Genomic DNA, 22,068 nt, shown 5'->3' with positions numbered 1-22,068 from the left:
CCCAACTGACCCAAGGGATATCCCAGACCATATGGAGTCATGCTCAGCACATAAAGCTGGGGGAAAAAGAAGGAGGGGTGTTTGATGTGATTACACTCTGCTATGTGGTTTCATGGGCATGGTGGTATTTGGTCTAAGGTTGCACTTGGTAATACTGGAGATCTTTTCCAACCTCAATGATTCGATGGTGGTGTTTATCTTCCCAAGGCACCATTATGTGTGATGGAGCCTGGCTTTTCTGGAAATGGCTGAGCACCTGCCTGCCTGTGGAAAATGCTGAATGAATTCCTTGCTTTGCTTGTGTGTATGGCTTTTACTTTCCCTATTAAACCATTTTTATCTCAACCCACAAGTTTTCTCACTTTTACTTCTCTGATTCTCTCTGCCATTCTGCCTGGGGGAGTGAGCGAGTGGCTGTGTGGTACTTAGTTGCCAGCAGGCATTAAACCATAACTGGTATAAAGATGAAGAATAATGATATAATAGCTCCAGTTGTCTTCTCTCCTATACAACCTAATGATTACTGCTAGTGTTGGGAAATGAATTTTCAGAATTTGATTCTCCAGGAAAAGAGGTAAGAGGGAAACAGGAGTTGGGGCATGCAGATAATAATAGAGAAATAACTTCAACAGAGGTATTCTTTCTCACCTTGTGCCTTCTTATCTAATTATGACATGATTGTCTGCTGTTCTCTGATATTTTACTGTATGGGCAAGTGAGCTCATTTCAGAGATTTAGCAGATCACAGATGGGAAAACATAGATTAGCCTGAGCTTTCTTCTCAGCCTTGCTGTCTCTGATGTTGCCTGAGCCAGATGCTCCCTTTGTCACCAAACTATTCTTGCTGGATGTTTCTTGAGGGGTGTTCACATGCAAGGAAGCAGGAGTCTCAGCTCTCACTGGCTTCTGCTTGACAGATTCTTCCACAACAAACTGAATGAGTTATTGAGAAACAAAGGTGACATGCAAGCAAAATGCCCAGAATAAGAGCATTTTATCTTCCTGTAAGTATGACTTCAACACTTCTAGTTTTGGAAGTCTAATTTAAAAATAATTCAGTGCTTCACTGTTTAATTCTCTTGTGCTGTTGTTGTGGGAGACTTCAGAGTGACAACAAAAATAAGGTAATAAAAGCAGACAATGACTATGGTTATGTATTGCGTATCATAAATATTTGCGTCTCTGACTGGTTTCATTTTAGCTAGCTGAGGAAATATAACTTGCTGAAGGCGGTTACCTTTGTTCAAAGCCAACTGAGACAGCACCAGCACTCAGTAATTACAGCCATGCAGTTTCCAGGAGAGTCCTTCTTCACCAGACCTGTCGTCTCATGTCCCCATTTGTAACACTGTTCATTATATTCAACCTGCTGCCGTCACTCCAGAGCTTTCAAAAGGTATTCTGTGGGCTATCGTGCTGCAGGACGTGGATAATGAATTAGTTAGACGTGACTTGTATTATAATCGGCTCACCTAACTTTCATTTGGCTTGAAAAGTAGACTTAATAAAAGCAAGAGTGAAAGGCGTTTTATGTTTTTAATAAGGAGTCTCATGTGCTATAACCTGCTGTTTTTCATTGTGTGTCTCTTCTCATGGTTTCTTTTTGAGGCACCTGACAGAAGAAGAGCAATGAATGTCTCTTAATCTTAAAGCTTTTTGAAAAACTGCAGTGGTAATCAACAGTACTCATCAGTAATTTCCAACTGCAGTAAGTGACTCAAAGTTTTTCCATCTACATCTTATATTTTAAATGGATAATTATTTGTTTGCTGGTGAAGATAGTCCTCTTCATCAAAAACAAACCCAAAATATCTACACACTCTAGAACAGCACATCTGTTTAATCACTTATTAGCAAATTTGTTTTCAATATCTAATAATAAGCTTGTAAAAATGCCCCTACCCTTGCAGTATCTCCAGTTGGACTGTAAAGGAGCTAAAGGGGTTTGTGCTGCTCTGTTCTGTGGTGAGACAGAGCCACGCTTCACATCAAGCTTTAGAAATTCCTAGAAGAGCAATGAATAGAGATAAGTTCAAACAGTGAAACCTAAAACGTGGGTGTGACAACCATTGGAAAACAGGCTTGTAATGTAAGCCAGAATTCTTATAGTGCTGTTACTTTTTTGTGACTAGACAGTCATTGTTACAGGTGATCCACAGTGTAGCTCCAGGGAAGCCCCATCCTTGCTGCTGCAGACCTGGATAAGCATGTGCACCACAGCACAGATGAGAGGCAGGATGCAGGTCTGTGGGCAGGATAAACTGAAGGTGAGGTGGGAAGGCAGCCCACTGTAGGAACTTCTAAATAGATATCTCATTTCTAAGGTCATATGCATAGTGGTAGTAGCAGTAGTACAGTTAGGGGGAAGAAAAGCCCTGTATCCTGAAATGAGCAGCTGTGCTCTTGGTGGAATAGGTTTAATAAATGCAGACATGACTGATGAGATTGCATGAGAAGAGAGCTGGCTAAAAATACCCATCTTACTCTGTAAAAAAACAGAGGTACTGTTGGTCAGTGGTAGAATGCACTTTGAGGGGGGCAGCTGGTTACCTTCCCCTTTGATTATGAACATCTGGGCTTTGGTGCACACTGTCTTCACTGTCCAGTTCTCTTTCCAATTGTTCTGGGTACAGACCCAGTGCTGTACCACCAAAAATACTGCTTTTCAACTCTGACTGTTAAGTGATGGTATTCAGTCTTTTTCCTTGTCATGGCTACTAATAAACAGTCATGTTCTCTGTAAACTTCAGACACCTACTTTGCACCTTCTTCTACTTAATTTTGCTCTAAACTCCAGTTGAAATTGGTGGAACACTCTGCTCTTCATAATATTAGTTGTGTAAAGTATATGGTAGCTTTAGTAACCACTGCCTTCTTTTGACAGTTTTTGATGGATTGGTTCAAGGACTTGTGTCAATACCTTGCTATGTCTTTTTAGCTCTGCGAGAAGCAGGCAGCCAATGGCTGAATTTCTAGGCTGCTTACACTTGGGAAAGGTATGTGTATGGAAGACAAATATCTGTGAGCATGCAAGAAGATCTTGCCTTCATATATTTATAAATGCCCAGAGACATAATCAGAGACATCTTTTGAGAGCTTTAGACAGAGCTAGGGAAAAATATTAATAAAAATAAATTTAAGAAATCTTTTAGAGTTATGTTTACTGCTGAAGAGAAGACCTGGAACAAGAGCCTTGGTCATGGTCCTTGGAAACCACACTGGTCTCTTTTAGCTCTTATCTACCCCTACCCCCTGAAAACCTATTACTTGTCATCCCTTCCCCACTAATAGTTTCCTGAACTCCTTTCATCTGCACTCACACATGACTGCTCACTGACCCTTGTAACCCATCCTGTCACTCACAACCTATTCTGCAGCCCCAGCAAAACCAGGTTTTCCCTTCCCTGCTGAAATGCCTTGAGCTGGTGGAGCGCAGCCATGCCTCAGTGGCCCTTTATCCACTTCCTTTTGGTCTGACCTCTCATTCTCAGCTTTGCAGTTATTATCGTTGGCTCAGGTATGGTCTGTTTCCAGTGCCTTTAGCCCGGAAATGATTGTGCAGTGTGAAAGGGAATGCTGCCTCACTGCATTAAATGATCCAGCTGTTGAAAGAAGTATTTTTAATTACAGAATATTGAATGAAGTATGATTTGTCATATTATTTACTGACTAGTGGATGTAATAATGTATCTTTTCTACAGTTAATAACATTTCTATTGACTACAGTTTCAGTAAAAGTCTCTGCAGTGGGAGATAGTCTGCTGAAGTCAGTGACACCAACATTTAACCGCTAGCTGACAAATCAGATGAAAAATAGCAGTAAAGTGATCAGATTACTTACAGGTTACTCTTACTCTTCCTCAGGTTGCCAAAGCTTTATATGCTACTTAAGTCAGCTTGGTAAATCCTTTTCTCTACAATTGTGACTGTGTGCTATGTTCTTCACAACCAGAGGTATTTCTGGACCTTAACACTGGTGGTGGCCAATACCTCTGTAGTAGTGTGCACCCCTATTTAAAAAAAAACAGAATTATATTGGACTAAATCTAGTCATGGTGTATATGGAAATGATTTGTTGCTCATACCCCGTGTAGGAGGACTGCTGGACACTGAAGTGGACCTAATTTGCTCTGTTAAGGGGTTGGTCTGAATTACTTATGGAAGAACTAATGTTCCTTGGAAATGTCAATCAAAAGTTTTCATTTTAATAACGTGGCTGGTTGAATTCAAAACTGGCATTTAATATTGACATTGCGCATGAACTGACATATCATTATACACGCGCTAAACTAGATTTATAAAATAATAAAATCATTGTGGTTTAAATTCCCACAAGATATTGATGGAAAAAGCGTCATACACTTATGGGAGTAGCTTACTTGCTAATGTGCTTGCTGTTTTTTACTGACCTTATTGTGAATGCAACCTTGCTGCAGGCTCCTGCAAATTGGAACTCTGCTACAGTATTTCTGTTCAGTTAATACCTGCAGAGCCACATATTTACTGGAAGAGCACTCTATTCTTCCTCCCTTCCTTCTGGAATACATTACCCTAATAACCAAAATGACAGTCTAGAATAATACATCTTTATTTATTGATGTATTTCTTGGTTCTGCTCTGTGATAAGAGGCATAGTGATTTCATTCAAGCAGTGTATGACATTGACAATTTCTTTCTACTTCAAGTGTTCATCTACCTGAAAGAAAACCAGCCCGAATCAAGAAGAAAGAGTTTCCCTTTATTTGCTGTGTTAAAATAAAGCTGTGCTAAGGGAACATGAAGGCTGCAAAGGCAAGCTTTCAGTAGGGGGAGGAGATTCCAGGATTAATACAGTCAGTGTCACGTTTTAGGACTTTCATACTCATGCATTATGATACTGCCTTTTGTTAGAATTTGCATACTATTTGAGTTGTACAGTAATGCCATTTCAGTTTAAAATGGTTTTCAATTATGAGAACAGTTGGTCTTTTGGGGAATACTAAAGACAGAAGTTTGATTTTTGTAATTTCTAAGCCAGAGATGGTGGAAAGATTGAAGGAAGACAGAGTGATATTCATTTGGAAAAAGGTGGTAGGGGAGGGGGGAGTTGGTAGTGGGATGTTACTTACCTCCTAGAGGTAAAAACTTAAAACTGGAAATGAGATTAATTCATGACAGATCCTCCACTGTAAATCAGTTAAAAATTAAAAAATAAATTGAACAGCTGCATGGAATATTCTCCAGCTTGGAAAAAGAACAAGTGTTTGACCTTTGACTAGACCTCTTCAGTTTCAATTGTTGTTTCTATATTTATCTATGGTATTTGATAATTTTAGGGATGTCTCAGGAATTTTATAGCATTGAATTGTGATTTTACTCTTGTGGTAATGCCTTTTATATTAACTCACTGAAATAATCTTACTAAACCTATGTGTGTGATTGAATGTCAAAGTCTTGATGCACTTAACTAGAAGGCTGTGTTTTTAGAAGAGGCTGCTTGCCCACAGATTCCCAACTATTGACTTTGTGCTGGTTTCCCTTCCTTAGTTACCTGAACTGCAGCTTGGCTCCCTTCTGGAGGGAGTTTCCTTTGTAGTGGGTACAGACCAGCATGATGCTGGTGAGTTGTGTATATTTAAGAAAAGAAAAATATGAAGAGAGAGAAATTCTGTGTGTGGAAAAAATAATCTGTAATTTTGCCCTGAATTTTCAAACTTTATATAAATTCTATGCAGGGAATTTCTACTTTTGTGTTTCAATGTAACAAAGTGGGATGACAGCTAGAGAAACAATAGAAGACATTTTTATAAAAATAATATTTTAGGCATTTACATGTAAAAAAAGTGCAAGTATTTAATAGAAATATACTTCTGAGCAGGTAAAGTCATGTTGTCCTGAAAGGATCCTGTCAGATCAAGGCTCTAAAGAAATACAGATGAGTTGTTCAAAGTTTTTGGACAGTATGTATCAGGGTCATTAAAGCCAACCTTCAAATACAGTGAAAAATTAGTTTTCCAACATAGTAGAAAGTGAGAGAGGATCTGAAACTGACATCTGTGTTCAAATATAAAAAGGACACAAATTGAAGGAGAAACGGACCTGAGATGCTAAGGGAGGCACTGGGGGCTTGTAATAAGCTTGTCGCTTGTATTCCACAGGAATGTGCATTCTTCCCTTCCTGCAGAGATTTCTATTGAAATTACCCATATCTATATTGTTCTAATAAATCTGCTTGTAATTAGTTGGACCTGAGTTGGTTTCTGAGATTCACTTTAGAAAGAAAAATGGAAGTAGCTATTCTCAAGTGAAAAGAACTTCATATTTGATCACAGAATGGGCTGAGTTAGAATAAAAAGCTCAATAATTTGATGTTTGGAGAAAAAATAATGAATCTTAGAATTGCCTCTGATAAAAGAGGAGCAAATTAATTTGTTGTTTCTTTGGGCTGGTAAATAAAAGTATTGCAGTTTGTACAAAAGAGTATCCTTTACGTTTCTCTTGGAAAGAACAGAAAAACATACTGTTGGGTGAGCGATGCAGAAGGAGTTCAGAAGCATTGGAATATATGCTAAGAGTTGAAAGTAAGAGGCATTTTGGTTCGATAAGTCATTTCTAAATAGCATTGAAATAAAATAATGATCTTTTAAGAACAAACATGTTACGCATTTTGAAGAGGTAACTTTTTAAATAGTTCAATAGTTTTCACATGATAAATTGCTAATAGATATTTTTGCCTTCCTTTTTAGTAGTGTCAAAGGGAGATATATAATGAACAGTAAAGGAAACAGCAAGACAGTGCGTTTCTCTAATTCTTTCCAAAATCATGTATAATTTTACTAATGTTATTGTTCTCCGCCCTCCCGCCCCCTCTTTTTATAGATGTACATGGATTAATGTGTTAAAATGGAAATTTAATTTAGGTCTAAGCAAACTCTTACCATAGAAATAATAACGTTGTTGATGTCCTTTGGTTTGGGAAGCATTCCAGAAAATACAATCCATCAGTTTTTCTTCAGTCTAGACACAGGCCAGAAATAATGATCACTTTTGCAAATGAATGCAGTATTAATAGGAACCTTTGTATTTGTATTTTCATCATTTTGAACAGCTGCAGTTTATGGGGGGTGTGTGCATATATCTATATATGCACACGCAGAGAAAATTTCTTTGTGTTCAGATTTTTTTTTTGCCATATCAGTTGTCTTAAAAGACAGTAGATGTTCATGAAATTTTCTTTGAACATCTTGTAGCCTGCAGACTGTTCAGCATCATTTGTATTCTTAGCCATTTATCTAGTTCTGCTCCAGTAAGAACTAAGCAGCACTGACTATCTGCGTGTATATGATCTTGTATGGGACTAATGGCTTTCTTGAGATTATTCACAAGCAAAAGTCTAAATGAATCTAACCCATTTGAAGAGTTAGGGATAAAGAAGTATCACACTGGAAAGTTATTTGTATTCTAGCTCCATAGCATTGTGTGCTAGATTTCACTGATGGACACACTGATGGTGCTGGCAGAGCCAAGAAATTACACTTCATCTTGGCTAGAACCAGGGTGGAATTCAGTGTGTTTCTGTCTGATTCTCTTGGGTACTTCCAAACGGCAAAACCAGTATGAGAAATGTAAACACACCTAGTCTGGTATAATTATTTGTAATTATTTATTTTAAAAAATATTCGAAGTACTTTTCTGCTGTAAGTATTGGCATTATTTTGTATTTTTGCACTAACATGTATGAAACTCATGGACCAAAGGCCATTGTTAAGCTTTTTTTAGCCTTTTTTTTTTTTTTTTTTTTTTTAAATTAAGCTGAAAAGACATCAAGGCATTTCCTCAAATGTCAGTGTATATAAAACAGTATTTAGAAAGCCTTTATAAATTAGTCTTTAGTGATGAGGCATATTCCTATTGATGTTCAATTTATTTACCCAGGAGACCAATTTATTTCGCTACCTCGGTGCTAACTGTTTCCATTGACACCCGGGTCTGCTCTGACCAAGCAACTGTGACAAGTGGTTTATTGAACTGTAAATGGGCACTGTCTGACTCTAAACAATGGCTTTATCTAGTTACAAAACTCCATGCACCATTTCAGTCCAGTGGTGTTCGTTACACAAACAAGATTTTAATGTTATTGAAAAATTAATTTAAGTCTGGGTATGCTATGCTACAGGGAAAGATATTCTGCATTGTGACTTTATAAGCTGGTAGCTCACATCTGAAGTGAACTGGCTGAGATGTTCTGACTGCAGTTTGTTGGACACTGTGAATACCTGAGAGGACAAAAATGAACTGTCTTAGAAGGATATATAAAGGTAATGGAATAACTGAACAAAATCTATTGCTTATGCTTTAAATGAATCTGATGTTATCAAGACAATTTTTTAAAGAATAACATTGATAGAAGAAATACAGGTGTACTTGTGGAAAGGGAAATTGTATCCTCAAGAAGTTAACGGTGAGGCTTGGAACTACTAGCAAAAATTGAATAGACCCACTTGACAAAGACCTGCACTATTCTCCCCATTGCTTTGTCAGAAGGTAATTGATTGCAATCAAAGCTTTTGTTTTCACCTATCAGTAAGTCAGCTGCTTCAAGAACTTTCTCCAATAACCATAGAAAGAATTCAGAGGGTTTACTCTCCTTTATTGCTGTATTAAAAAGAAAAAAAGATGGGACCACGTGTGTATATTACAGAACTGAAGAAGAATATGTTCATAGTAGCATACATGATACATTTGTGAGTGAGAAAAAAATCTCCTCTCCAGTGAGAATTTGCACAAACAGCGCTGTTTGTAAACAAAATTCACTTAATTCCTCTTTATCGCTGAGAACTGTTTGGATTGCTTTTTGAGGCATTGCTTAATGATCTTGTATAATTGGTTTCACATGTAAAGTCCCTATTGGTAGTTTCGCTGTGATTTTCTTATGAAATATGAAACTCTTAAAAATTTAATGGTCAATTAATATTAATTTAATCAAATATTTCAATATTAAATTTATTAATATTTCATCTTCTCTATGGCTATGCAGATTTTCAAAAGTCACTCCAGTGTTGTCTGACAAACTACTTGGTTATGCAAAGACTACTTAGAAATTTTTTTGGCTCATGTGGTTTCTGCACAGTAGTCAGGCTGCCTGGGTCGTTGGTTATTTTTATTCACCCTCTAGAGTGAATGTAAATGAAGTGCAGGAAATGGAGAAGCTAAAGAAAGTTTACCAAGTCTGATGGAGTCTGCAGTTTTGCTGTGCCTGGCTAGAATACACTTAAAAAGAGCCCTGCATGATTTTGCAGGTTAATCTCTGTTCACAGCAGGGTCTGACTTGTATCAAGCCTGCCATGTGTAGGCACCTGAGGGCTGTCACTGACAAGGGGCTGCCAGAGATGGACTGCCACTGATCAGGTCTAAATGAGTCAGTTGCACAGAGCTGATAAAGCCAGAGACTTAGTGAAGTAGACAGGCCTGTGCTAAAACAAGCTCCTCTCTCGACTGAAACCCTGTCTGTCACTTTAATCAGTCATCTCCCCTGTCAGGCACAGCCAGCGGAGGGGCTGGAGCAGTGCAGGAGGTGCAGCTGAGGGATGGCGCTGGGTGGTGGCTGGGCCAGTGCAGAGTGGCCTCCCTGCTGCCCTCAGGACTCTGCTGGGCAGAGGCGATGTCATGTCATGGTGCTGGGGGTGTTTTGCAGCCCAGATGCAGTCCATGGGGTGATAGGTAGTGTTAAACGAAGACTGCTTTTTGGTGATCTGTGCCTTCTCTTGTGTTTTTAATACAACATCATTCTTGTGTCCCAACTGTGCTTTTCAGAATCTGGAATAGTCTCCTGGACAATTAGTCATCTCTTCCATCTCTATTATCTCTATTCCCATACAGAGCTGTATTGTTGTAAATTGTTGTAAATACGTATCTAAGTTCTATACAACATTTTGAAACAACAATCAAGCAGTGACTATTGATACAGTAAGGAATATTCAGAGTAAGCTTTTTTTGGTCCAGGAAATTTCAGTTTCCTAGTCTGTACTTGACATGTAGAAATCAAAATCCATAGGCAAACGAGATATAATGACAAATTGTGAAAATGCATGAAAAATGGCTTTGACCTTAGAAGCTCCCAAAATGCAACAGACAGATATACTTGCTAAAGCCAGAAGTAGTCTATTGAATCATGTAAGCATCATAAAGTTAGCTGAAGCACTAATTAAGTATGGTCATCTTGAAAGAATTCATGCTTCATCCTGGCAAGATGCCCATAAGGAAAAGATAGATCTGTCACAGTCTTGCAGACTGTAGCAATTAAGGTTTAAAATACTTCCTAGTCTAAAACAAAAATAGTTCAGACAGAGCTAACTGTTTAAACAGCATCCCTTATGAACTGACATTGCTTTTCTATTTCATACTGGCATGTTCTAATTTTTTTTTTGTTATTGGCATCTGTGCAAAATGTACAGAAAAAACAGAAATTAGGATTTCCAAATCTTTCGTTTTTTCTCACATCCCAACCAATTCTAGAAGAGGGAGACCTCCATCAATGCTTTAGTCATATTGCTTTGAGTAGTGACTAAATACAAAATGAAAGGTCAAGTTGATTGCATATGCACCTGACTTAATTAGGATAAACATGCTGTATGTGAGTATGATCTCCCAGTATAATTTTGAATAACATGCTATCTTGTTAGATCTCTCAGCTCTCACAATCTATTTTCTATTCAAAAAGGTCAGTCTGGTTTTAAGGGTGCAAGGTATTCAGGGCCTAAGATCGTGAACCTTTCTGTAGTGCCCTATTATTCTGTGTTACATTTCTGGTGTAATCCAATACTTGTCTCAGAAAAGTCTGCCCTCTGGCATAGTCATTCTGCTGTCATAAGAGTTTAGTTTTCTGTGATCTTGGTGGTATTTAACAATAAGGTCTGAACTGCATGCTTACCAGAAGCTGTGGGAACATGGATGTCAAGTCCATTAATCACAGATAAAAAAATAAAATTCTCCTGGCTGACTTGCCAGCCAAGGATTAGCTGCGTCCCCACTGCAAAACCTATTCAAACAACCCACTGGTTAGGTCAGCTTGTCCTTCTGCCCTGAGACTTCTTAGGAGAAACTGGCAGCTACAGCTTACAGTTCTTGAGCCTGTGTACAGATATGTGGCTGGAAGACCATAGGTAACTCCTGTGTAATGCTTGCTTCACTGATGTCAGGCTGACACCACAATTGCATAAAATCAAAGCCAAACAGCATGTTCTGAGAAGCAGATGAATGCATGAGAGGGAAGGGTATCAGCAGCACCCTGATAGCAGCTTATGAGCATGTTTCTGTTACTCAGCAATTCATTTTTGGTTTGACCGTATTTGGAAGGTAAATATTAGGTGTATACGTTTATTAAAAGGTAAATAAGACCAATTTATTAGCAGTTTTTCTAAATCTTTTCTCATATACTGAAAACAGTAATTTTTTTGCAGTGATGACGTGGCTTTGATATAAGCATGTCTGAGGGGCATGCAAAGAAGTCAAGCACATGCTACAGAAATTTTGACTGGCTTTGTTGCTTTGGTTTGGCTAATGAAAACAGGCCATGTCTCTTCTGGTGGGGCCTGGTGACCTATCTCTGTCTTTTGAGTGATCTTGTGCTGGTGATTTGTGGTGGGTGCATTGGGATGACTTTTGTTTTTAATCTGGTTGAAAAGGTCACAAAAATATCTTGCAATCCTCTGTTGTGGAAAAAACTTTTATTTTTCTCTGCTGCAGTGCTCAATCAATGTGGCTGTTCTGCATGGTTAACAACATATCTCCAGAATCCTATTACTATGCAAAGTAATTTCAAATTATTTTGCAAATAAATTGCTCAGACTCTGTTGGATTTCCTGACTTTCTGGAGTTATCTTAAATTCTCAGAACCATTTGGCCCCATTCATTTTCATTTGCAGAATTATCAGTAATATGGAAATCGGTGTTAATTATTTCTCTAGCCACTATTGTCAGCACTAGCCAAAAGTGGAATTTTAAATCTTTGTCTTATTAGCAATTCTGATATAGAGGCACTTGTTCAGCACGGTGGTCTATGTCTCTGGCACCTTCGCTGGCCATCTAACTCCAGGCTGCCCAGGAGGTCACTGGGAAGCAGAACTGGGTGGGATATTCTCACTCCAGTGTTAAATGCAGCAACATCTTCTCACTGTCTGGCATTTGCCTGGGTTTCCAGGAGCTTCTCAAGGTGCTTGCCTCAAAGCATATGGTGTTAATTACTTTGCATTCAGGCCTGGCTAATTCTGCCTCCTTCACTAGCTGCAAGGGTAGCTGGAACTATCTCCAACAAGCTCTGTGGGTATTTAGTATTGCTGGCTCAGGAACTGGCTTTGGACCAGGATGTTAGGTAGAGGATGTGGGAGACATGCCCAAGTCGTAGCTCATTGCACCAGCTTTTGGATGTGTGCTGAGAAGGGCTTTCATTCACATTTGTCCTCTTGGTATAAAGAATTTCTAAGGTGTGCCCTTAACTTTATAGTTTGACACATTAAGATTTATATTTAAAATTCAATTATGCATTTATTAAAAGGTTGAGGCAGAGTATGAATATGTAAAGTGAGAATTGAAATTAAATGTCATATTAGGGTTTGCTTTAGGGTCTGCAAAATCTGGTGTTCCTAGAATATGGCTTTAAAATCTGTAGTAGCCATAATGAGTTCTCAATATACCTGTAATTCTGAAGCTCTTGAGAAAGGTAATAATTTTTCATTTTTGTTAGATAATGAATGACAGGCCAAGCAGAATAAACTCTGAAATTTGATATTTTTTCAAATTACCATATATACATATATATATATAGTAAAATGATGACAATGGAACTTGTTTATTAAACTAACGTAGTGATTTTTATCACTTCATTCTTGGTATCTTAGTACCTGATATTGGCCTGGAATGGTTGTCACGGTAACAGAACACACTGTTCCGTTAATTTGACCTTAAGTTCAAGCCCTGCTGTTGTGGCAGAAATGCCAAGAACACCTCCACTTTTATTAAAAAAATCCTATCAAATACATGCAAAAAGAAAAACGATTGAAAAGGAAGGACCATCTGACATGACATTGTGAGGCCATTAACGAGAAGAGCTTGATTTTAACTAGGGGACCAAGAAATAAACAACTGTTAGGATATATATGTTCACAGTGTGTTCTCTGTTTAGGCTGACTTGCTCCATCACCATTATATTCATTAGCCCCAGCAGAGGTGGCTTACCTTTCAAAATTTACTTCTATTTATGTGTTTTGAGGACCTGTTGGGTTTACTTTCAGAAGAGCAGCATTGAGAAAACCGGCTAACTGCCAAGGCAAAAAGTGTTTGGAGAGGTCAGAGGAGGTTCAAATTAGGGTCTGGCCAGAGAAGAGCTCCTGCTGGCTGGTGTTTAGGGATTTCTGTACTGTTCCTATCTAACTTTCCTATCCTATCTAACCTGGTCACTCCACGTGACATTGTGGTCTGTGACTTTTTTGAGGCTCTGATCCATAACCCAATGGAATCCATTTGGTCTTGGATGGAGCACTGAAAATGGAGAAATTCTTGGATATTGTTGGAGGAGATGCCTTTTCTTGAGGCCAGCTAGTGGGATGAGAATGTAGGAAAGATGATCAAAGAATACTCTGGAAGTCAGTGTGCTCAGATCAGTGGAGTTTGAAAACATATATTGTGCTGAAGGAGTAGCAGTAATACTATTGTAATCTTTGGAGAGAATATGGACACAGCATCTACAATGCAGTAGAAAGGGGAAAACGTGCCTTGCTGCCTTTGCATCAGTGTGCTGTGCTGCTCTCACTTTGTCATTTTTGCAGCTTCAAGGAAGATGTCTGCTTCATATGCCCTTGGTGATCTAAAGTGGTCTAGGTTTTCAAGAAATAATTGAGGTAACAGTTTATAATCTCTAACTTTCAATTTGAGTACTGTGGCAATAACTTAAAGAAAAAAAAAAAAAAGCTCATGACTTGAGCAGACCTAATGAGATCTTGGTGCTGTTTGCTGCATGGGAGCTTATGGTCTGCATTTGTCCAGAGACTGTGCTTTGCCAAGTCACACAGAAGCTGCTCTATTTTTGTTTTTTATTGCTGCTGAACTCTTCAGCAGGGACCATTTTCAGAATGATGTGTGTCATCCATGCTGCAGCATACCTGCACACTGCCCATGTCAGCAACTGCTTGGCCACATCAAGGTGGATTGGGTGGCTGGCTGTGTCTTTAGAGTTGAGGGACAGAACTGTGGTACCTCCATTCATCCATGTAATACTGTATGGGCCTGGGATGTTGGCTGTGGACTGAGGACTGTCTCAAGATTAAAACAAATAGGGGTGAACTTCAGCAGACTGTATGCAGTGGTCATTTGGGATTGCTGTAAAACTCTTTCAGTACCCAAAAAATTGTATCAGGACTGGGCATTGACAGTAAGCATGGTTTGAACACTAAATCTCTGATCCTTGAGAATCTAATGTATGGTTGTGCTAGAAGCCAAAAAGCTGGAAAAGGCATGCTGAGGGCAACATGGGCTTGGCCGATCCATGAGGGCTGGCAAACTGGGACTTGAGGTCAAGTAAGGCAGGGGACCCTTGGAATGGTACCCATCCTGCAATGCCCTCAGGCAGTGACTGGGGCTGGCCCAGGACAGTGACTGGGGTCAGACACACAGCAGTAGTTGCCAGGCGAGTCCGTGGTGATGAAGCAAGTCTGATGTCCAAAACAGATAAATCCTATGGTAATGAAGAAATGTAATCTGGGTGAGTTTTCACGGTCATTTACTGCCCTAAAGATTTAGTGGTTCAATTTTCACACTGCTGTAGACTAGAAGCGTGGATCCTTTGTGGGTACGTGGTTGGTTCCCCTCGGCCCCTTTTTGAGACTTACAACTATTTTGGAGAGTAATCAAAAGCTGAGAGTTACTAGTCTGTTGTTGCATTTACTCAGAACAAAACGATAGGGAGAATTCTGTGTTCCTGGAGAATTATCATTGCATCCAAAGAGTAAAATATGAATACAAATTAGTTTGCAAATATTCTAGTATCGGTAATTTTCAGTTGAAGAAAACGCGAACAAAGTATACATAACCTAATTGTTAGTGTTCTTCCTAACACAAATGATGCCTTGTGAGTTCTGATCTTATGGGAAAGAGATGGTGAAAAAAAGACACAACACAAGAAGTACTGGCATGTGAGAGTTACTCTGTTCTGTTCTAACAGTAGATTAGTTTAGGCTTATTTGCCATGCAGTGTGCCCTTTGGTAGAGCTGAAACATTCCAACTTCGTTCTCTTTTCTGTCATTTTCATGGCTCTGATACAAGCTTGTGTTTTATGTTATGGTAGCAAAAAAAGAGGGTATGATCTGAACACCAGTGTCAAACAAGAAGGCATTGCCCAATGTTGGTTGCTTCTAATGTTTCTTTTGAAGATGCTCAACTCTTCCCTTTCTTTCTGAAAGGGAGTCACAGATTTCATCCAATGAGTTGCACTTGTTTAACCCCTCTCAAAGTGGATGAGCACCTACTATCAAGGATGCAGCTTTTGGTCTGTGGTGGGTAGCTCTGAGGTTGTGGGATTTCAGGGTTGAAGCACATAGAAGGCCCATGCTACACAGTATGCAGACAAATAAAGGTACTTTCTTCCCCCCCGTCCCCCCCCAAGTAATGTAAAACCCCAAACCAGCCCTCCCCTTTGTCTTCCAAGCCCCTCAGGTTTGTTTTATAGCTCAGGAGTAGGCACAATCCTGCTGCTCTTTCAGACGTGCCCAAAGAGTTATTTGTAACCTTTGCTTGGGTATGGTACAAACATGACCCTGCAAACAGAAAAATCAGAAGCCTCAACATTTTGGTATGCCCATTACAGTCTGGATATAATGGAGAAAGATCTGCCCTCAAAATGTCTGACGAAAAATTCTTTTTAGGGTAGTTTAACAAAGGTTTTAAGGGTTCAATTTTTCACTTTTTAAAGTTTAAGTACATTATTTGTTAAAGGTGTGTAATGGTCTTAAATCTTCCTTAGAAGAAACATTTCTGTTGAGAACTCAACGTAATATTCTTGTGGTGTTTTTTGTTCTGTTTTTTTTCTTTTCTTTTTTTTAAGTCCTGGGCTGTAATCTAATTTGTGATTGTTGGTTGAGGAAAAAGAAAACTTTCAAATAGATAATGATGATCTGAATGAAAAGTTAAGGTATAGAAGAATACTGTTTATATTATTAGATCAGCTTTGAATTTTGGTAAAAGCCAGTAAATGAGAATGCATATTTCTTCCCCTTAGTGTTTCTTTATCTATAGGAAGGTGGGTTTGCCTTCATTTTTTATTAATGCTGAATTTCTGCTGTAATTAATGATCTTGATTCTGAGTCAGTCTTGACCAGAAGAAGGGTTAGAACAAGAAAAATGCATTTAGATCATTTTAATTGAAGCAGCTATTTAAAAGGGAGAAAAAATTCTTAAAATTGTTTCTAAATGACCATTTTCTGAGAGAAAAAACCAAATGAAAATTTTTTATTAGCAAAAAAGCGACTTTCATTTTGATTCTTATTTTGCTTTTTGTTTGCATGTCTTTCAATTAGAAACTTTCACTAGCAATAGTCTTTGCTACCATTTTCCTTGCATTCAAATGCTTAAGAGCTATTGTACTTTATATTTCTTCCCTAGATTTTTTTTTTTGCTAGTTTTTATTTAGTGTGACAATGTAATATAAACCGTAAACTCTCCTGGTGTAAATCGACCAAAGGACAGTTTCACCTAGAAGGTACTGTTGTCTTTAGAAATAGCATACTACATGGCTGTAAGGACTAATGCATCATTAAAAAGTGTCTGAAGAATGAAGTAAGAATCAAGAAATATTATTTCAAAGTTCTTCCAGAACAATATGTTCAGTGTGATTTCTATAGCTGTTTTTCCAGGGAAAAAACCTGCTTTTGATCTAGCTTAGATTTTTAATTGTTTGTCTGTTTGTTTTGCAGTATCAGTATTCCGGGCAGGGAGAATCTGAAGCGTGTCATGTTTAGGATCGTTCAGGCTAAGAATTCTAATGCCCTTGGTCATTCCTCTGTGTTATATGTGCAAAGGCATCAAGCAGCCTCAGACATCTGATAATAGCACTCCCTTCTAAACAGCCTGTGCAAGGAAATCAGAATATTGCCAAATTCCATAAGCATAAAAAGAGCATATTTTGTCTTATCCATTTATTCTTGTTAAAGGTAATCTAGATAATAGCATGTAATGTGTAGGTACATCTTTAAGTAATCTGCATTGAAGATACAGTTCATTCAGAGTGACTAATATATGTTCTTTGAGCTGCAACTGGTAGAAGAGTTCTAAAAGTATTACATGAACTTTTTAAGCATAACTTGCTTTGTTAAACAAGAGATGGAAATTCAGATTTGTTCATTTTCAACTTGACTCTTTCAAGGTGTGTGCAGGAAGGAAATATGAATTTCAGGTTTTTGTGGCTTTGCTTGATTTCTTTTTGTGGCTTTGCTTGTGGCTTTGCTTCTTATTTCAACTCAGTTAATTCCTTTGTTAGCCTAAGAGAAAATTAAATTAGTCTTGGTGTTGAGATACTTTTAAAAATAAATTCTGGAGGTGATCAGAGTTCTAATAATTGTGGTAGAAGTCAATTATTCATTAAAATAACCATTTATATTTCCTAATTGTTTTTCACTTATGCAATGTGAACTAGTGGCAGAACCCAGTCTCTCCAACACAGCACGGATGGGCCACTGATCATCAGCTGCTCTGTTACTCCTTGGGGCAGTGTCAGTGTTACAGAGAGGTGTGAGGAGTGATTGCCAGAACCATCTTGGTTTTCCATTTCATTCTCATCTAGTTATCTGATCACTCAGTGGCCTGACAGAATACCAGGTAGTGGGCTTGAATCAGAGATCCCTCACCAGGGGCGTGCCAAGTTGTACACCTCAGATTTAAAAAGAAAAAACATTTCAAATCTGCCATTAGGGTTGGTTGGGTCTCTGGTGTTAGGAGGCTGGCTAGTGCAGAGTGCCAACTGGGGTTCAGATGAGCTCTGCTCAAATTGTGGCTTTTTCACACGTATCCTGTATATATTTGTTTTTATTGCTATGACTGCTTCTGCTGGCATGACTGCTACAAGGGTAACTATGCATATAGTTGAGTCCAGAATTTTTTTTTTTTTGTCCAGAAGAAAGCTGTACTGTTACATTCTGGTGTTTTGGGGACAAATTATAGTTTTCCTACTTCAGCCGGTGGGGGTATAAATTACTCTTCTACTTTTCATCTGCTTATCTTTTCAGACCAGCCAGTGTGAGAGGTAGAGCATCTCTGTGCGTGAAACCTCCTTTCTGCTGAAATCCTTAATGCTTTTAGGCTTTTTTTTTTTTTTCCCCCTTAAAAGACCATAGTTGTATGTAGTGGGCCATATCCAAAGCTCTGCCGATGTCAGTAAAGGCTCAGGCTGAGGTAGAGTGGTGCTGCTGCCCACACCCAGGCCCCATCCTGCTGCCTTCAAACTCCTCCCCTAGCTTTAGGCTGCATCTGCTAGACCTGGATCACTGGGTTGTGGATCAGTCCAAGGGTGTGAGCTACTCTTTGCACTGCCTTTGCATTTCAGCAAGGAAGGGAGAGCCTGCAGCCTCTGACCATCCTGGGAGCATGGGTTGTGTGCCTGTCCAGCTCCCAGCCAACATTGAAAGCAGTGCACCAATGGGAGCCTTTTGAAAGGGGCAAAAGGAGGGTGATTCCTTCTACAGCTGTTGATTATCAGTGGCATTTGTGTTACTGTCCTAAAAACAACATTAGTAAGTTCTGTAGCAATGGCACCACAGCTGGTGGTGCATATTGCAGAGGAATTTCTCTCTGGGCTCTCTTTTTCTTCTTTTCATTTAAATATGTTTTATTAAGGAATATATTACAATTTTCTTTCAGCATTGAAGCTAGTCTTAAATTTTAGGGAAGGCACTGTAAGTTGTGCCAGGAACTTTAGTATAGCTGTTAAGTTGGTGGCAGCTGTCAGCCTCACAGTTTGGGAACTTTTTTGATGGAGTACAAACCTTGAAAGCATTCTGCATGCACAGCTCAAAATATTAGCTCTGCTCCTAGGAAAGTGTAGACAAGGATGGTGAAGTTGCCAGCTGTCATTTTATTTTGGTATTCATTTATTTATAGAGTTACCCTATTGTCGTCATGCAAGTGTAGTGGTGGGTGGAAAGGTGGCTCATTTTTAGCTGCTGCTTGGTGTTGGGGCTGCACCTGGAGTTTTAAATATTATGTCCAGTGCCAGAGGGAAGATTTTTACCATTCTCAGCAACCTGACATGCTTTTAAACATGGCTTGTATTTTCTGTCATCTCACATGTGTGACAACAGATCCTAGGTTATTGTACTACAATTAGGCAGGTGTATTGTGGTCATTAGTTTACCTTTTCAAGATCCACCATGAGTATATTGTGGAATTTTGCTCTTAAGAATAATAAAAATAAATGTGTTTATTATTACCAACACTATTTGCATTTCCTGTGTCCCAAGATGAGAATTCTGTAATAAAAATTAGAGGTTAGAGGTTTGGGGAAATGAAGGAAATGCTACTATAACAAGAATATAATGGCAGAGGAATATAAAAGCCTGCTTTCTTAAGGAAAAGAGGCTTGGATGGCTGTACTGGTAATGTGTCTTAATAACTTCTAGGTTGCTGGCCAACTTGGAAAAATTCAATGGATGCAGAGGGATCTCAAAGGTGTTGAGTTTCTAGAAGCTCTATGAGAATAAGAGTCTGGAGAGTAGAGAGAGAGAGATACATTTGTACCACAGCCATGGGGAGAGCTTCAGGATGAGCTCAGTTATATGATCCCAGCTTAGAGATTTGGAAGAAAGGAGCTCTGATAAGGCTAATGCTGGACAGGTTTCCTCCAAAATTTCTCTGTTGTTCCACATCTCCAGGAAATATCCCAACTCAAGACAAGGAGCAGCAGGGAAGCAGGCTGTGTGGGGCAAAGACGTCCAGTAAGGAGAGAGGATGCTGTGAACCAATCCCAAATGCAGGAACATGATGCTGACCTTCTCCGCATCAGTTTTGCCTGATGTCTTGCCTATTGGATCGGTTTTGGTGCAATTTCGAGCTTGTGTGATTCTCCTGGTTCATTCCTAATGGGTCAGATTGCACTAGGTTGGGGAAATACCTCTGTAATGTAAAGCTTTTTCTATGCGAATAATTGCAGTACAGTCTGCAGTGCTGCTGAAGTTGCTGCTGTGTGGGGTGGTGCTGGCCAACCCCTGCTTCATCCTTGAGCAGGGCTACCTGGAAATGCTGGATTCAACTGGGGGCTGGCTGGGAAAGTTCAGCCTTCCACTTCTCTATGAAAACCTATTGGGTAGTTATTACCCTTAGTTTTCCTCTCTTGCTTGCTTTTATTAAAATAGGAGTCATGAAATGACTGCCACAGTATATTTCGTGAGTCTCGGCTCCTTAATAGATCCCCATTTGGGGATGTAATTTTGGTACACATCCTCTTGGGTCTGGCAACTATAAACCAGCTCTATAGCTTTCACTACGGCAGGTTTTCTGCAGAATCTGTTTCATAAAATGGCCTGTTAAAGGTCTTCAATATTTCCTTATTGTTGCAGGCTTCCAAGGTACCACCCTGAACGGCTTATTATATTTCTACTCTTTTTTTTTTTATGCTCCTTAAGGAGAGTATTTTTTTTTATTAGGTCTTGTTCCACAAGGACAGACTCACTGTACTCGTCTTGTTACAAATTTAATAGACTTTCCTGTCACTTAGTCTTGTACATGGGCCATGAAACTTCAGGAATCTCTGAGATGTAATGTTATTTAAAAAGTGCCTCCTGCTTCTTCTCTAATTAATTGCAATCAGAAAGGCTAGTTGGTGGACACATGGTGTCGCAGCTTCTGTGAAATACTGCCTGATGGCTATAAACACTGCCATATGTTCTCTGTGAAATATTGCCATAATCACTGGCAACAGGAACAGCTGATAGGAGATGAAGGATTGGTTTTCTTCTGTGTTTTTGACTTCATTTTTAAAATCTGTGAAACACTTCTTGATCACCTTAGTGTTTTATTTAGTTGCTGCTACCTATACTGGGCTTGTTTTCCCATAAAATGTTATTTCAGTAACTTTTATCTTTCATGTTACAGCTGCTAACAGCTTCTTTGCATAACAGGTCCATTTGCTAAAACCACTGCTTAATCAAAGTCGGCAGTAAAAGGGAGTTTTTTCCCCAAATGAAACAGATAATCTTGTTATAAAGCTAAATAGTTAAAACATTAATTAGAACTCTCAAAACCTTGATGGGCACTGAACTGCAAGTTTTCATCTAATGGGAAAGTTCCTGTTCTTCACTCTAACGTAGGTAAAAGGACAGTTTTGGGGCTGAGCTGCTTACTGACTCTTGATTTTGAGAAAGTGAAGTCTTCAAAGGTGCGATCTTAATTAACGTTAGATTTTTTTTCAGCCTTTCATCATAAAAGGGATGGCTGTTGTAATTTGTAGTAACATCCAACAGTGTTAAAACAACGTTATTTCCTCTGCTAATACAATTTCATTACACTATGGCTGTAGCTTAGTAAGAAAGATCTTCTTTTAGTAAAAGAATATATTTCAAGACTGTTGTTCATTGGGATTCCTGAAAAGCTTTTCTTTTTTTTTTTGCCTCTGACATTGTTTTGAACACTTTGGCCTCCATTATGAGGAGACCATTCATTAGAAGCAGCAATCCTCCAATTACCTCAAAACAGCTAGAAGCCTCAAAAGACTGTTTCCACAATAAGTGTGATTCAATAAGAGGAAGGCAGTGCATTAAGCATGTAAAGTGTTTTTGTGTCTCTGGTTAGAAGCATAGGGTTCTCATCATGGAAGTGAGTGAACAGGATTGATTCTCCTCCTTTTATTAGAATTGGTTTCTTTTAAGCACTGCTTTTCTGTCTCAAATTGCTAATTTTAATAGGGTACTTGCTAGCTCTGAGAAATATTTTGTTTTATTAAAGCAACAAATGGTTTTACATGTCCCTCTATACTTTGGGAGTTGTGGGCTATTGAAGCCAGCTCTGTCTTACATGCACAGCTCAGGCTATTAAACTGTACACAGGTGATTGAT

General features: G+C 38.8%; 1 long non-coding RNA gene across 14 annotated transcripts in view; it reads left to right on the top strand.

Moving 5' to 3' along the window:
* Positions 1–412: 412 nt before the first annotated feature.
* LOC108445582 overlaps positions 413–22,068 on the top strand; it is a 188,492-nt gene continuing 166,836 nt past the window's right edge. For all 14 annotated transcript variants that reach the window (XR_001860500.1, XR_001860494.1, XR_001860497.1 and 11 more), the window contains exon 1: positions 413–574. This is a non-coding gene — a long non-coding RNA (uncharacterized LOC108445582). The remainder of the gene's footprint in view (positions 575–22,068) is intronic.

This window comes from Corvus brachyrhynchos, unplaced genomic scaffold (assembly GCF_000691975.1).
Source record: "Corvus brachyrhynchos isolate BGI_N302 unplaced genomic scaffold, ASM69197v1 scaffold101, whole genome shotgun sequence".
Lineage (NCBI taxonomy): Eukaryota > Metazoa > Chordata > Aves > Passeriformes > Corvidae > Corvus > Corvus brachyrhynchos.
Note: the sequence above shows the minus strand (reverse complement) of the source record. Positions and strands in the feature narration are given on the sequence as shown.